Source organism: Micromys minutus (genome assembly GCF_963924665.1).
Source record: "Micromys minutus genome assembly, chromosome: 1".
Lineage (NCBI taxonomy): Eukaryota > Metazoa > Chordata > Mammalia > Rodentia > Muridae > Micromys > Micromys minutus.
Window position 1 is genome coordinate 192,686,985 of NC_137969.1, and position 18,928 is coordinate 192,705,912.

Below are 18,928 nucleotides of genomic sequence, written 5' to 3' on the forward strand. Positions count from 1 at the left end.
GTACCCTTACCTTTCATGATTGGCTATTCATAACACTCAAAATTTAAAAGAACCTAGATTGCTGTTTCATTATATTTCCAATTTACTAAGTTGTTCATTTCCTCATGATTTGTGTAATGTCTTTATCCATTTTATCTCACTTCAGGAGTCGTATAATATGAATTTTCCCTTTCCATTACATGTTTAATTACTTGTTTAAGGTGGTAACCACAGTGCTCTTATTACCAATATGTTTTTCCACCAAGCTTAATAGTACGACTAAATATTATAGAACAATATGATGAGACTATCTATACTGTTCATCATTACTTTAATTCAGAGGTCTTAACAGCTACTGATAACCTTTTCTAATCAAGATTATTAAAGACCATTTGATGAAACAATATTCTTACAATATTTAACATAGTATATGTGATGAATATTAGCATTTAAAAAAGGAAAAATAAAATTATAATAACAGAAATTAAGAATACACACTACAAAGATTGAGGCAAACGGAGATATATTGCTATCCTAGTTTTCTAATTTTGCATAGAAAAATCAATTTTACCCACTATAAATAAGCTTTAGATTATTTTGAAAGTTATACATACTCACACTCACTGAAAAATATTATTAATAATCAACAATAATCTCTCTGAGAGTGAAATGTTTTATTGTTGTATCTGCTTTGTGCATTGTTGGTGTATCATCTCTGATTTTGACCCTTCTGGTGCCTAAGTTGTGTATAGGTTTGAAGATGTTTTCTAGGATTTAAAATTAATCTTATAAAATATTTTCAACTTAGGATATAAAAATGCAAAGTACCCCACAAGATGTCTGGATTGAGGTAGAGGAGGTACTGAAATTGTGCTATATTGTGCATTAAATTAAAAAATTGCACTATGGTACTGCTTATTGCAAATTATGTCACAGATTTAAAAACATAACATTTTTGTCAATAATGAACAAACTAAAATAAACTTCTTGGTTTTTCTTTTCTGGAAAAAAGAGAGAAATAAAAGTTAAGCTTTTTCTCTTTGTACACTCTACTGATTATTTTCTTACCCTTATTTTTGTAATGGTAACTAAAGTGCTGATAACAGTTACTGATAACACTTTTTTTCTATCAAAATTGTTAAAGTCCATTTAATGAGACAACATCCTCACTGTAATTAACATGATATATATGATGAATATTTGTATTTAAAGAACGAAAAATATAGAACTATAAAAACAAATTAAGAAAACATACAACAAAAAGTGAACATACCATGAAAGTAATATATTGTGGAAGAATGCTAATAAAGACAGACAATGTCTAAGAAATTAGAAAAGTATTAAGTCATGTCTTGTTTCTTTTTTCTTCATACATATCTAGAGCTACATTGAGTCGTCTCCTGCTTTTCTGCCCTTCTCCAAATCTATCAGGTTCCACATTACTGGAGAGAAATATTATTCTGTTTCTGGTTATCCTTTCTTTCAAATATCTGTCATCATCAAACTTGATACAATCCACATAGTTCCCTCTTTCACTACCTCCTTATTCTCCTTTCCTCTGAACCTTGAGATGGGAGTAAGAGTTAAGTAGAAATATTTGACATCTGCTGGAGTTTGCAACTAACAATTAGCTTTTTCAGTAGATCATTCACATTTATGAAGGCTTGAAAATTTGCCTTTAAAAAATAGGTTTTTGATTAAATGACCCAATTTTATCTCTTTTACCCTTTTCTTTATATTGACATTTTGAGTTAATTACATTTCTTTTTCTTCCCTTTTCTTTCTTTACCTAAACCATACAATATACCCCTATTTCTTCTCTGCTCATTATATATATATATTTGTGTGTGTGCACAATATTACAGAAATTCTTCTCTACACTATTTGTCATATCAATATAAAATTTGTCCTTCCTCTTATTTGTGATCCAGTATTTTCTCATTTCCTTGACTTTAAATTTATTTTTATAATCTCTGTTGCAGGACTCCATTGTCAGGTCCATAAGAACTATTGCCTTATCTACCATGATTAGAATTATGAACAAGGACATAGAACTACATTCTCTGTTGTGGCATAAATTTGTTAACTGACCAAATGTGGCTAAACTCATTTTAATTTTAGAACCGAAATATTGGAGAGCTAAATTTTGGCCTATGATGAAGAAATCATATGATAGACAACTGATCAACCTGTGATAATGATTGATGCTTACAGAAGGCATAGAGGAGTCCATGCAAACTTTTTGTTATTAACAGTAAAATGCTAAGGCTGTAAGGTTTGTAATATTGTTAAGTGATGCATCTTGTAAAGTACAAAGTATAATAAGGTTTGAATCAAAGTGCAAGTTTTAGGAAAAACAGAATTTGGATTAAATTCATCTACAAATTAAAGACAAAATGATGTGAATTCTGACAATGTTGAATTATCTTTTCTCAAGATAAAAGAGATAATGTCAATGAAGGAGAGAAAATTATGACAGATTTGTTTGACACATTTGATAGAAACTTAGTAGTTTCTATCAAAATTAAATAACAAAGAAAATTTTCTTCCAAGGAGAACATCAAGAAAGGCAGTAAAACATTGAAATGAGAAAATTCCTAGAATACTTTGGAGGATCTTGCATTGCTTTATAGTATAGAGTAAAGACTATAGTTTATTAAATCAGGCTGTTCTCTTTTGGTGTTTCAGAACTTCATCGTTAATAGAAGCCAAGATTGCTGTTGAGGATTTTTGCATTATATGCTACTTTGAAAACATTATGTGTACTTAGCATTATTTTTGTGCCGAATATGTCAAGTGGTTAGACTTGAATGTCAATGATAAAAACACTTTTCTAGTATGTGCAAAGACTCCATGGAATCTCCAGCAAAAAAAAAAAAAAAAAAAAAAAAAAAGAAAGAAAGAAAAGGAAAGATTAGAAAAAAGAACTCAATGGTTATTCTACAAGTCTTTTGAAATGTCTATTTAAATATTTGCATTTGTGTACATGCATTTGTGTGCACAAGTGTGTGTGTGTGTGTGTGTGTGTGTGTGTGTGTGTGTGTGTGAGTGCTTGCACCTATGGACTCTGGCACAGGTATGTAAACTTATCTGAGTACCAGTAATCAAGGTTGGAAGAACATGTTAGATACCCTTAATCAAGAGCTATTGACAACTGTAAGCCAGTTGTACATAGATGGTGGACACTGAATTCATTTCTTTCTAAGACAGCAAATATTCTTACTCTTGAGCCTGATGAACTAAATTTCTACTTGTGTGTTTGTGTGTATGTGTGTGTGTTTGTGTGTGTGTGCATGCACACATGTGACACAATAGAGGCTAGTTTTACCTAATAATAAAGTCAAATACAAGGTATCAAATATATATTTATAATTAAAGAAAACAATACAGTCATTGTGTCCATTGCCAAGAAATGCACTGAAATTACTAAATAATAGAAAGTGAAAGAAATTAGTAACAAATACACAAATCTGAGGAACAATAATGTAATAATTCCCAAACAAGCAATATTTAATAAGTTAAATATATATTTTACATTAAAATAGATTTTGCTTATAATAATTAATGTAAATATTAATTAGGAAAGAAAACTAAATCCAAAAACCAATATTGAGAAGACATTACAGAATGCTTTAATAGGATTTGAATTTTTATAATTGCACAAAAATTCAGAAGATATTGGAATATTTGACTTTCTAGAAATATAAATTGTTATAACCACAGCATGTGTGATGAGAACAATTTCTATCTGATAGTTTCATGTTACTTCATGATATTAGCAATTATTTTATAACCACTACTTATCTTCTATTTCTTTATGTGTGTGTCCTTGGTATAGATACTGACCTCCCTGAGATTGTGTGTTTTGTGTGCTTCTTAAGTAACTGTTAAGCAGTTGACAGTGATGTTCTTTAGTACACCGACTCACTGATGGATAAGAGAATGTTCTGTTAAATAATACCAATTCAGAAAAAGTAATACCAAACTAGGAGTTAAATTTGCTTGTGGTGAAGTAATTTTTATAAAACACCCCTGAAAGCAAGGCATAACCCTTAATTTATTTCCCACTTCATTTTTCTCCTTACTGACTTTTTCTTTACTAGACCATTTCTTTCCTCTCCATAAAGCTAGAAAACCTAAGCATCAGCATATCATACAGAGTGGATGCTAAGAGTTAATTTATTGGCACATTTCATGCAAAATTAATAAGAATGGGAGAGAAATAAGATGCTGAGTGTGTTAGATTTTGGTGTTATAATACCACCTGGTTTTTGTGGGTCTAGTCATATATCTCTTGGGCTCACAGCAGGGCACAGGGCATGTTTATGACTATTAAATATTTATATTTAAAACAGAAAGTAAGGCCATATTGCTGTAAGAAACTAAACTTTTTAAGTTTAAAATTAGTGAACTTTATAAAACAGCTGTGTTTTTGTTTCATTCGATTCTTCTAAGAGTTGAATTTCAAGTGATTTGGATCTTTGCAAAGAGCAGAGACTAGGGCAGGCAAGAGAAGGATGAGCATGATCACTTCATATTTCCCAGGCTCTGGTCAAGGCACATTGTTTTGCAACCTCTTAGTTTTACTATTTTTAAAGTAACACATTTATACTCACAAGCTTTTCTGGTCATTATGGGTAACAGTAAAATATAAATGAGTAACAGACATGAAAGCATTTTGCACATTAATATGCATCACACTACATTCAGAGTAAATTAACTTATAAAGCTCATGGAGTGTTTTGTTTAGTAAATGTTTCAGAGACCAGATATTAGCAACTGGAATGTCTACCCAGAAAGCAACAGAGAGAGTAACTAGGGGGGTACATATTAATCTTCTGATCAAGGGAGAATAGAGGTCAATGCCATCTCTCTAAACTGTGAGACCAAACCGTTAGTGGTAAATTATTTATAGTTATGGAACCAAGCAAAGCATGAAAAGGACAAGAACTCTGTCAGCAAAGGGAGGTAGAATAGGTCTCTCAGATAATAAAAGAGGTCAGTCTGCTTGGGGAATCATGTAAGAGAGGATATCTCTGGCAACAGTCTTCCATGTTAATCTTTGTAAGACTGATACAGAACCATCCTCTACAAAATGAACAAGAAACAGCACTAAAACAGTGAAGGCTAAAGTAATGGCTCAGTGAAGAGCATTTACTGGGCTCAATACCCAGAATGCTCATGGCAATATATATATATATATATCTTAAAAATAAAAGTTAAGAGGTTATATCCATTTTAAGAAAGCTAACATATAGCAATATGATCCATGAAAACTATAATTTTTGCGTTTTAACTTTTTGTCGTCGTTGTTTTTCTTTTTGGGAAGAAAATACCATGTTAAGATACCATGGAGTTAAAAAAATTATAAGTCAAGGTTACTTAAAATTGTTCTTTAACATTGCAAGAAAATAGATTTATTTTTTAATTATTAGTGGAAATAAAAAATGTCAACATTGAAACTGGCCCTTTGATTCCAGGGTTTAGTAGCTACAATATGAATGTAAAAATACTTTCACATTTTTATACAGTTAAAAACCTTCAAGTACCACATATGGTTGTCCTTATACATGTGATATAAATAGATGATCTGATGGTGTTTTGACTATAATATTGATTTCTAGAGACTGGCACCAAGCAACAGATGGAATTACGTCTATCTGATTCTAAGAATACCAGTTAGTTATCATGTGTTCTGCTGGATAGGAAAGTTACTGAATATAAAAGGGAACATTTTGAACATTTCAAAAGGCCAAATGCAAACATTAAAAATGTCTTTGTCAGTTAAGTGAATGGTCAAAGTTTGATGAGGTTGTTACATTTAATTCAATATAAACATAAGAAAAATGCATATTTAAACACATATGCATTTACTGAATATTATAAATAATATAATAATATATATTATTTCACTGATATGTGTACATATTAATATATAAGATAAAATAAATTCAAAGAAGAAATTTTTGTGTCAATGACACTGTCACAAAGGTATTAAGATTATTATTTATCAATCAAATTGAGCACAAATAATATCAACACTTAGGAGTTAACAGATTTGGTTGTATCTGATAATGAAAGGCATGCAAAGCAATTAAGGTCATAAAGAGAATGTCAGTCCAAGTTAGGGAATAATATGCTAATGAGTATTCCGAATAAATACTTGATGCATTATTTAAAGGGAGGACTTTTGCAAGTAGATAAGATGTATTTCAACATGGTTTCTATTTGTCCATACTCAACATGTGAAAACTGGTAAAGTACTTGTTCAAACATGAGAATAATTTCATAAATTATGTATCGGTATATCTCTCATTCTTCACAGGTATATTCATTCTCAGAGTATATTATTGCTCAGTTAACCATTTCCTAATGCTAATGAGAACACCCATTGTATTCTGGACATGCTGGAACATAAAATGCCCACGTAAAAACTGATTTTGTAATACCCTGCTGCTTTTATTATGATGAATTAAATATGGAAAAAAGAACTTGAGAATTTGCAGTATAGTTTCACCAGTTTTACTGCACATGTATGAAGGTTTTCTGTAGCTAGTGTTTTTCAAGTTTATGTCAATAATCATATGGCTATCAAACCTAGGGTTTATTGGTTTTATGTATATTGATGACACAGTTGCTTATCATTTTTCTGTCATCACTGAGATGATCCTTTTATGAATCAAGTCAAATTATTTCTGAATTATACATCTCGATAGGATCATGACTAAAATTCCACACTAAAGAATGACTCTAGTTATTTCAATGCATACTATCAAACTTTTAAAAAATCAAATACTGACAAAAATATATTCAAAAAAGAATGACTCATGTTATCTGCAACACTACCTCATAGCTTTATTTTTCTTCAATTTTGCTCATTTTTTGGAAAAATTGTTGTTCCTGTACTTAAAACACACTCATATATTTTGGTTAAAAGAGAACCTTTTAATCAGGTCTGCTTTAACTCTAGGCTTTGTTTTGTTAATTCTGCTTACTATATTTCGTTTGAATTTGTTCACATTTGCTTTCCATATAACTTTAATTTTAAATAAGATATCCTCAAATAAATGCTATATATTTAATGAACATTATTAGTTTTAATATTCTGTTTTTTTTCACATTTTGTTTTTAGCCTCCATTTATAAACACTAGATCACTATAATTTTTCTTATATATTTTTTGCAAAAACTGTATAGTGTTGTGCTTTATGGTTACCTGTCTTGGAATTTATTTACTTTTGGGTTAAAAGACATATTTTATATTTGTTAATTTATTTTTACTTTCTCTGGCTTACATTTTAAGTTCCATTAAAATGTTCTAGAGATATGTGTGCATCATAATGTTTTGAATTTTCATCAGTGTTTACGGTGTGAACTCTCAACAGCGTGGCTCTATCACAGTGTTTTAAAACCTTTCCTAAGTGAAAGATATTTGAGGTCCTTTTAGCCTTATGTCTGGATTCAGATTATGAAAATGAGTTTCATTTTCTCAGGGTAAAATTAAGTACACTTTTGACTGTTGGGTATTATTACCAATATCAAATTTGGTAAAAAAATTCATAAACTATTATTTATATATACATATCATTTGCATTCCCAGAAACAGACTTTTACAAATTTTCCAGTGCTTTGTATCCTTTCCAGAGCCTGATGAGATTTTCATTTTGGCCAGCTTTCTGAAATATAGCAGACTATCACTATAGTTCAATTTGTTTTTCTCTAAGGATGCTGAAATGGTGTTGGATGTTAAGCACTTTTATTTCTCTCTACACATTTTCATATTTTATACATACGCATCATTTTGTTTATATTGTTTGTTCTGACAAAGGCTTACTATATAATCCAGATGACTCATTATTGTCTATTTATATAATCTTGACCAGATATTAGCTCCACAAATACAGTCTGCTGGTATAAACTTATTGACATACTTCTCATGGCAGCACATTTAGTGCTGGAAAATTTGTTCAACTTGATCAATTCCAATTTGTCAATTTTTTTTTTCTTTGACAAAGTAGATTTTATAACTTTGGTCTCCTTTCATACATACTAGATCACTATGAGTTTTCTGTTATATTTTCTGCAAGAATGTATATCATTACACTTTATTTTCTTCTCAGTTTGATCTTAATGACTTTTTGTGAAAGAAGACACACTTTGCTATTGTTGTTTTGAAACTTAAGGACAACTTTGCTAACATTATAAAAACTGAATCAAACAGACAAAACACAAGGACAAGCAAGCTGTAAATGTCAGAGGAAGTTAGAAGAAAAGGAAGAAGATCCTTGCTTTTCAGGTTGCTGTTGAGACACGATTCATGGCAGACTAGTAGCCACATGGCAGAAAGGAACTGCTTTAGAGGAAAAGTGAGGAAGGCCACAGTATCATGCTTAGGTTATGACCCATGTCTAAAAGAAGGAGACAAAAAGAAAAGGAAACATTGCACTAGAACTATGAATTGATCCAGGTGAATCTGTTGGTAACTCGATTATAAAGTTTGGGATGTAAAACAGAAGCATACTATCTCATTAAGAAGCAAGTGTTCTCCTTGGAAGCCAGTCACTTTCCCTTCTTTGGTGGCCTTCTTTCTTTATCAATGAATTGGATGTCATGAATAGTAAGCAGATAAGCATCTGAAAGTAAAATGAAGTTCTTAAAATATGTACAAAGTGATGGGAAGCTACAAAACTAATGTGATTTTCTGATAATCAGCAGAAGAGAAGCATTGGGCTATTAAAATTACTTGAGGATCCAGATGCCATGCTTTCTTATTTTCCTTGATATGTGCTTCCTACTTCTCCTTCCCAGGGGGATAAGATTCCAGATTTTCTTGCACTAATAGTGAGACATTATCATTGAAATTTTATATTTCAATATATTCAGAACTCAGTATGTTTAAGAATTGTTGGCCTAAAACACTTTTCCAAGGTGTCTGTTGAACCCATGGTTTTTAGAGGTATTAGACTCCTTTTGGGTTTATTTAGCTTCTTGTGGATGAAGACTTAGCAAATCTAGTATTCTTGGCTGTCTTCTACAATGGCTATAGCTGTGGTATTTCTTATTCAAAATGCTTGATGCTTTTGGTTCAGAGCTTTTAGATCTATTGACATATCTTAGAGATAGGACATAAGTCTAAGTACAGAATTAATAGACATTTTTTTAACTGAAAAAAAAAGAAGCAAGTGTTCTACTCATCATCTCCTTAGCATGGCTTACTTTTCTAGAGGCAGTCAGTCCCTCGGCCAGGTGAGTGACCTAGCTCAGCTGACATGTTTGGTGTCTAGACAGGTCAAAGAGTCTATTTTCTTGACTTGAATGACTTCTTTTCCTTCAATGAAACTTTATAGTCATCCTAAAATTCTTAAGTCTGAAGAGGAAACTGTAAAATATTTCAGGAACCTGATCAAGTATCAGAGCTTCCAAACACTTTGATCATCTCCATGCTCTGGCAAGGACAATGCTACCAAGAAGCCCAAAGACATTGGTGACTTTTTGGTTATTTTCTTTGGGTTATTTTTCACATTAAATGGCCTAGGAAGTTTCTAAACCTGTTCTCATCATCCTTTTCTACAGAGAGGGCACCCTAAGTACTATTATAGAACAGAGATGATGAATGTTCTCTTTGTTTCCAACTGAATGGGAACACAGAGTATGATTGTCAGGACACACATGCAGTGGTCACATCTGAAGTTCTATTGAAAGAATTTCCTTGACTGGTGCCTGGAAACAAATGTAGGGAGCAATAGTCAAGAGATTTTATCGTTACAAGATCTAAGTAGAGAACTAAGAGATTAGAACACAGGAATGTTTAAATGTCCTAAACAAACTCCATTGGAATTCCCTGATGGGTTCACAAGAACTCTTATCTATTGGACTCCTCCTTAATTTTTAAAACATCCATGGCTGAGCTTGAGAGAGATTAATCTGGGCTATAATTACTTTAGGGCACTTCAGGTGACTAGAATAATTAGTATTTAGTGTCCCACAGATGACTTATATAGGAAAATCAAATATTGGGTTAAAAATAGCCTTTTGCTTGCAAGTAGGTGTGGTCCTGTTTAAATGAGGGGGCAGTCATGATGTCTTACATCTGAGCAGTATTACTATAATCAAGAAGAGAATTATTAATGAGAAGTAGCTGTCTTGATGGCATCCCAGACAGGTTTAGGTCACCAGGGTGTAATTTTTTAAACTGTTAAAAGAAATCAATCATGTTAGTGTTTGCTATACTTTTCTACAGGGGTTTTTTTTTTTTTTTTGATGATATTATTAACTAAAATTAAATAATTTCTTTCTATTGTCAAGGCTAGTAGAGTTCAAGATTTGTTTAAACTTGGGAAGGGCATCTGGCTTCTCTATTCTGTAAGAAGTATTTAAATGAAATGCATTTTTGCACATAACTATCCAGTTGTTTCAACATCATTTGTTGACAAAAACTTGCCACTATCTTTTGAATTTCCTCTGCCTTTGTCAGAATTGAGGTTGTAGTGTTTGTAAAGATCTTTTCTTTGGTTTTGACTCTTGCTTTGTCTCATTGATCTGTGTATCTATCTTCTTTTCAATAGCACAGTATCCTGATTACTGTGAAAATAATCTTAAGTCCTGTGATAAAATAATGCCCGTCCTCCAACTGCATTATTTTCAGCATTGCTTTTTACTGTTCATAAAGCTTTTTGGCAATATTTAAGAATTAGCTACAAAGGTGTGCTTTTGTGATTTGATCTAATTTTTTTTGTTTTGTTTTTTGAGTGTTAGTGTGTGTGTAAATGTTTTAAGTTATAAACGTCAGCTGACTTCAGAAACAAGAGATATGCGATGAGAATATCATCCAGTTTCAATGAGCAGAAAAGAAGCATGGACCATTACTGAGACTAAAATTATTAAAGCATAACACCTTACCAAAGTGACTTTTATTTTAGTAATATTTTGAGACTATTTGATAAAGACATCATTTTCCTATTCAGTTTTCTCCCTTAAAACTCTCCCACATACCTCCACCCTTCTGTCCTGTCCTTCAGATTCATGACTAGTAATCTTGAACATTAGGATTCATCCCAGAAAATCATATATGTAAATATTTCCAGAAATATAAAAGTGTTGTTTGAAAAGTGAAATTTATAAAATATTTTTTTGTTTAGTATAAAAATCCTATTAATCACAGGGCTATAAGAGCATCCTAATTTTTTTAATTGTGAAATCATGGGAAACTTCTGTGTACATGAAGGAAGAAAGATCAGGACATCCTGCGAACTAGCTGAAGGAAAAGTACTAGTCAATGAACATGCCAATTCAAACAGGCATTTGAGGTGAAGAAATGACTTGGGAAACATTTTGCAAAGTAGTGTGTTTCCTTTTACTGCCCCCTGGAGACTGTAAACAAACAAGTGTTCTTCACAAGGTCAATCAGAAAAGAGAACAGCTTTTATGATCAGAAGAAACATTTAAATGATGTATATTTTCTCTTATTTTTCAGTTCTTAATACTGAGTGAATTCTAGAAATCACTGCTGCTTTTTATTTATTTCTTTATTTTCTTGGTACTTTTCTTATCTCCCGGATGTCACTGTGCTTTGTCCTTGGGCTGGCTTACTATAATGGTCAGCTCATTCAAAGCAGATTTGCAAAAGAAGCTTCTCCAGGGCTCTAAGGGCAAGAAATGGGGCACGTTAAGTTTGCAAATACAGTAAATTTCTCTGCACACTATGTCCATGTTCACACTCCTTTCTACATGCTTAAGAAAGACATAATTTGATTAATAATCTTTCAATATGATTTATGAACCATACACTTAGCCTTTTCACAAGCATCCTCTTAAGCCTACAACAATTTTCAGGCACTTGGAAACCTCCCCTTGTTTTACTCAGATTGTGTGTGTGTGTGTGTGTGTGTGTGTGTGTGTGTGTGTGTGTGTGTGTGTGTTGAAGAAATTAATTCAAGGGCCAGGTTTTATGAACAGCTAGCTCACACTGTCACACACTGCTTTTTTCTATCAGAAAGGAAGGGTGTTTTTCTTTTCCAAACTTAAAACAAAGAGCAACGTGTCATCTTTGGAATTGTTACTTGGCATTCTTCCACTGAAAAGGATTTCTGCTTCCTTTGCAAGACTGATTCTCTCCTGTGCACCGACAACCCGGTGCTGATATATGTGAGGCACCCACCCCTTTGAGGTCAATGCAGAGGTAAAGAATGAGACCAAGGTGTAGGAAAGAAAATTGTGTTACCTTTCAGCAAATAAAAAGTTCAGTCTCAATTTCAAGTTGAAGTATGAAGCACAGTCCCTGAAGAAACAGCCAGCCTGGGTCGTTAGAGGAGGATTTGTAACTGTGGAGGTAGGAAACTTTCCTATCTGTTGAAGCAGTCTGCGAAGAGGCTACGGTAACAGCAACCGGAGCTATAAAAATGAATAAAGAGGCTTAATTTGAGAACTTTTATACTTTTCTTCTAGAACAACCCCATTATTTTTAATACAGACAAAGGTTGTGTCAAGTTTGGGTTGCAGGAAATAGATAGTTAACTGTTCAGCTCATCATGACAAGCGGATCCTTACAGATTGCGTCTCCTCTTCGTTGTTCCCTCTTGCCCTGCACTTTTTCATTTTGATTAGCTCATTCCCTTAACTGGTGAAGCAAGTATTTGTCCTTCAAGTCCAATAAGTTCCAACTGCCATTAATCACAAGTTTCTTTGGTAAGTGTTTTAAAAGTATAATATGGAAAAGAAAACACACACATGCAAAAAAAAATTTTTTTTCTGTGATCCTCGTGAAAAGTCTCAACGTCAAAATGAAGAAAGCTTAGTGTGAGAAAGTCAGTTAATTGAAAAAATAACCGAGATCCTGTTGTCATACCTTTGGTCCAGTCAGGCCACCTTTTTTTCCAATGTAAGGGAATGCCAAGGCACTGAGGTGGAGAGAGGGATCAGGAGCCATTGTGGAGCAGAATGGAAGGGGAAGGGGGATATAAGGGGGCGGTGAAAGGGAATGACATTTCAAATGTAAATACAAAGAGTATCTAATAAAATAAATCAAATATATTTATTTATTGTAAAGTCATTATGCCTTGGGTGTGTGCATTAAATAAATGACTTAGTGAATAAGTTTAATTCTCTTTTTCCTGAATTACACCACTGATAGTTTTAAATGAGCAAAATTTAGCATGTACATCTTCTATATTTTTACAAATGCATTACTTCACAGCTTAATCCTATTTCTGGCTAGATGCTAAGGCATGTAAGCAGGCTCTAAGTGAAGTCAGTCTATAAAGGAAATTATGAACTACTATAGTTAGATCTAGCAGTTGGGCTTGTCTCTGCTATCAATAGAACCACTGTCCTGTATAAAGATCCCTCAATGATTTCAATGATACATAGTTGAAGTGGTTCAAAAGGGATTTGAATATCTAAATATTTAGGAGTCCCTGTAATTTGATAGTAACATGGGGAGAAAACATTGGAAATATTGTGTGCACCTTAGATTATGTAGAAGTTATGACTAATAAGATTTTTAATTGGTTATTTTATTTATCTCTATTTTAAAATTTATCCCCCTTCTGGGTTCTCCTCCCCAAATCCCCTATTCTACTCCCCACCCTCTTGATTCTATGAGGGTGCTTCCCCATCCACCTGCCTAGTCCTGCTTCACCACCTTAGCATTCCCATATGCTGGGGCATCGAGCCTCCACAGGACCAAGGGCCTCCCTTCACTTGATTCCAGATAAGGCTGTGCTCTACTACATATGCAGCTGGAGTCATGGGTCACTCCATGTGTATTTTGGTTGGTGATTTTTAGTCCCTGATAGTTTTAGGGGGTTGGGTTGGTTCTTCACCTTTCAGCTCCTTTAGTTCTTCTGCTAATTCCTCTATTGGGATCCCTGTGCTCAGTCTGATTGCTGGCTGTGAGCACCCATATCTGTATTGGTCAGGCTTTGGAAGACCCTCTTGGGGGACTGGCTCCTGTCAGCAAGTGCTTCTTGGTTACAGCAAAGATTGGAGCAGACACTGAAGTAAAGAGCATCCAGAAACTGCCCCACCTAGGGATCCATCCCATCTACAGATACCAGACCAATAAGATATAAAGAGTTTTAAGTAAATAAGTGATATTCTGTTTTTTCCCCAAAGCAGAACTTTTGACAGTGTAAAGAATGATTTGAAGTACTAGAACATAGATGTCTAAAGGGGCAGACTGAACCTATATGCTAGTGGCTTCTCATGTTCTGCACAAAATTAATAACTAAAACCAGGTCATAGGATTTATTGGCTAAACATCAGGACATGGCTAAGAGGATTCTTTATTTTAAAGATCTAAGTTGCCTCATAAGGTATACAATTTTTTTGGTAAAATTATAGACTGATAGATAATTAAGGGTAGAAAATGATTTTGAAAAATATACAATGAATTAAGATAAAATTAAAAAAAAACTGTAACTTTAAATTTGGAGTTATGAACAACCTAGGAAAGTAAACATAGTTACTGCTCTGGTCAGTACAATACTTTTTTTTTCTATCATGAACTTGAGTAGTTAAGAGTTCAATCAGATATGTTTTAAAAGCTCCACAATGACAAATTTACTTTAGGAAAAATTATTATTGAAGAAAGATAAAAAAGAATGATAACCAAGTACACCAATACTTTTACGTTCATAAAACATATATTACCAAGACATACAGAAAAAATTTTATTAGAATCTGGTGTAGAAATAAAAATAGTAGATCTTTGCAAGAAGAAAAAATGTGATTTGAAATATTGAAAACATGAGAGAAATAATATAATTAAATACTAAAACTATTTGTTTTATCAAGATATTCTTAATCTCTAGATACGGAGCATTTTCAGTTGACTGTGCAATAAAAATAAACCAGACTCAGGAAAAAAATAAATGCCACATTTTCACCCTCCTCTCTCTCTCTCTCTCAAAATCTCTCTCTCTCTCTCTCAAAATCTCTCTCTCTCTCTCTCAAATTCTCTCTGTCTCTCTCTCTCTTATCTATCTATCCATCCAAGACACCACACACACACACACACACACACACACACACAGAGAGAGAGAGAGAGAGAGAGAGAAAGAGAGAGAGAGAGAAAGAGAAAGAGAGAGAGAGAGAGAGAGAGAGAGAGATAGAGAGAGAAAGAGAGAGAGAGAGAGACAGAGAGACAGAGAGTCAGAGAGAGACACACAGAGAGAGAGAGAGCAGTAGTGGGGCTATGAGAGTGATTTGAGGAATGTTAACAGCAATGAGAAAACAGAAGAACAACAATGTGGGGCAAAGAAGGGAACAAAAGGATGTGGCAAAGTGGGGGAAAGTCATGAGTCATAGGAAAGTGCAATGACATAAATGTATGCATATGCCACAGTGGAACCCATGGCTATGTAAAGGCATTCTCAAATTCCAAAGAAGCATCCTAATTCTCAAAAGCATCCAAACACACCAAAGAAGTAAAAATATAGTGAATGATGAAGCAGAAGACAATGTTAACAGGAGGGACACTAGTGAAAGCATGTTGTTGGATGTGTAGTGCAAATCTGTGGTGGAATATGTGTAAGCACTGTACAGCAAAGCCTTTGGCAAATAGGTTTCTGAAGCCTAAGAGCCAGAAATTCAAACCTAAGTTTCTGTTTGTCTTCCAGAGTTCCTTCATTAAAATTAAAATGAAATCCTTTCACATCAAAATTATGAACTATAATTTCTATGAAGCATAATTACTTCACTATGTACCATATTTAAGCCTCCTAAACACTTGATTTTGGTAGTTCTAGCACAGGGAGATAAAAGGGTTTTATTGAAACTTGACTTTGGATTATTCAAACTTTGAGTAATCCTTCAAAATTGAATTATGGGGAAAAGTCATATTTGTTGAATTTTAATTAATTTTTATCTAAAAATCTAGGATACAAAACAAATTAGATCATGTCTACTTGGCAAAAACAGAGATGATACATTAGGATTTTTTCTTAGTGCGACTAAAGTTAATATATTCTCGGTCACCAACAGTGAATCCAAAATTACAGCCCTCTTGTGCCTACTTCACCCTTACAATACCTTGTACCTACTTATAGAACACAGTGTAAAGGTTGGGCAATATCATCAGTTGACCAGGAAGTATCTGATATCCCTGCCCAGAGTCACTATTCTCACCTCTCCTGTCTTGTGTGCACAATCACCCTGTGAAACTTTATCCAACACAAATTGCTTTCAAACCTTACATGTAATTGTAATCCAATTTAGTTCGGTTTAGTCAGGATCAGATGGCATTATTATTATATAAGATTGGTTTTCTAAATAGGTTTTGAAAATTCCTTTAAAAAAGAATTTCATATAGAAATTCAAAATATAACTTAACTTGTTAGATTTGTTTTCTGTGTCCTCCCTTTCTTTATTTCTTAGAAGTTAAAACAAAATAAATTCAACCCATATTTATCTCAAGTAGTTGAAGACAGATGGAAATAGATTGATAAACAAGAAGCATGAAACAATTTGGGAGGGGGATGGGAATATTATAAGAGCCTTCTGTGAGATTTTTTAAACAACTTTGTTTTACAAAACAAAGATAAATGTACAGATTTTAAGCACTGTTTGCATAAAATTATGCAATACATTTTTGTCAGTACTTTTTTTTTCAGATTTTAGAATAATTTTTACATAAAACCGTATGAATATGTTTTTTAGCCAGTACTTGATTTTTTTTAAAGGTTTGATAGTATGCATTGAAAACTTAATAGTTACAATGAGCATAAAGTACATGCAAAACAAAATGTAACATGGAAATAGTCAAAGTTTTCTTCTTGTATAAAGATTTTTTTGTTTTGTTTTGTTTTGTTTTCTTCATTTCTTGGACTTCATACAGTCTGTGAGTTGTTTCTGGGGCAGTGCCAGCCTCTGGGGTTAGCAGCCCATTATCAGTGACTGCATATTATGTCTGTTCTTTTGTGACTATGTTATCTCACTCAGAATGATATTCTATAGATGCAGCCATTTTCTTAAGAATTTGGTCAAGTCATTGTTTCTGGTGGCTGAGTAGTATTCCATTGTGTAAATGTACCACAATTTTTGTATCCATTCATCTTCTGAAGGACATCTGGGTTCTTGCCAGCTTCTGGCTATTATAAATCGAGCTGCTATGAATATTGTGGTGCATATATCTTTGTTGTGTGCTAAGGTGTCTCTGGGGTATATGCCCAGAAGTGGAATAGCTGGGTCTTCAGGTAGTATTATGTCCAATTTTCTGAGGTATCGCCAGACTGATTTCCAGCGTGGTTGTACCAGTTTACAACCCCACCAACAGTGGAGAAGGGTTCCTCTTTCTCCGCAACCTCGCCAGCATCTGTTGTCCTCTGAGTTTTGGATCTTGGCCAATCTGACTGGTGTGAGGTGGAATCTCAGGGTTGTTTTGATTTGCATTTCCCTGATGGCTAAAGATGTGGAGCACTTCCTCAGTTATTTCTCAGCCATTCGATATTCCTCAACTGAGAATGTTTTTTTAGCTCTGTACCCCATTTTTTAATAGGGTTATTTGATTCTCTGGTGTCTAGCTTTTTGAGTTCTTTGTATACCTTAGATATTAGTCCTCTATCTGATGTGGAGTTGGTAAAAATCTTTTCCCATTCTGTTGGCTGCCATTTTGTTTTCTTGACAATGTCCTTAGACTTACAGAAACTTTGCAATCCCATTAAGTCCCATTTGTTAATCTTTGACCTTAGAACTTGAGCCATTGGTGTTTTGTTTAGAAAATTTTCTCCTGTGCCTATATGTTCTAAAGTTTTCCCTACTTTCTCATCTAATAGTTTCAGTGTATCTGGTTTAATGTGGAGATCTTTGATCCACTTACACTTGAGCTTTGTACAAGGAGATAAGAAAGGGTCTAATTTCATTTTTTTTCATATTGAGTGCCAGTTGGACCAGCACCATTTGTTGAATAGGCTGTCCTTTTTCCATTGAATGTTTATGGCTCCTTTGTCAAAAATCAGGTGACCATATATGTGAGGGCTCATTTCTGGATCTTCTATTCTATTCCTTTGATCCACATGCTTATTTCTGTACCAGTACCATGCAGTTTTCAGCACAATTGCCTTGTAATATAGCTTGAGGTCAGGGATAGTGATTGTTGTTGAGGATGGATTTCGCTATTCTAGGTCTTTTGTTGTTCTATATGAAATTGCACATTGACCTTTCCAATTCCATGAAGAACTGTGTTGGAATTTTGATGGGGATTGCGTTGAATCTGTAGATTGCTTTTGGTAGGATGGCCATTTTTAAAATATTGATCCTTCCAATCCATGAGCATGGGTGATCTTTCCATTTTCTGAGATCCTCCTCAATTTCTTTCTTTAGAGGTTTGAAGTTCTTGTCATACAGGTCCTTCACTTGCTTAGTTAGAGTCACACCAATGTATTTCATAGTTTTTGTGACGATTGTGAAGGGTACCTTTTTCCTAATTTTTTCTCCACATGTTTGTCCTTTGAGTCTAGGAAGGCTACTGATTTGTTTGAGTTGATTTTGTATCCAGCCACTTTGCTGAACTTGTTTATCAGCTGTAGGAGTTCTCTGGTGGAGTTTTTGGGGTCACTTAAGTACACTATCATGTCATCGGCAAAGAGTGATGTTTTTATCTCTTCCTTTCTGATTTGTATCCCCTTGATCTCCTTTTGCTGTCTAATTGCTCCAGCCAGGACTTCCAGTACTATGTTGAATAGGTAGGGGGAGAGTGGGCATCCTTGTCGAGTCCCTGATACCTTCTGTGAATTTTATCTCATGTAAAACTTTTATGAACCATGAGTCAAGGGATAATTAGCTTATGTGAGCAAGACTGTACCACAGTGCGTCTAATTCTTTAAAACTTCTATTGTTTTGGCTTATTACAACTTAACACTTCAATCTATGGGCTTCTATATAGAAGTTCTTCCCGCCCCCCAGATAGTGAACACATGTAAACACATCTGTGGAGCCATGATTGACAAGATGCA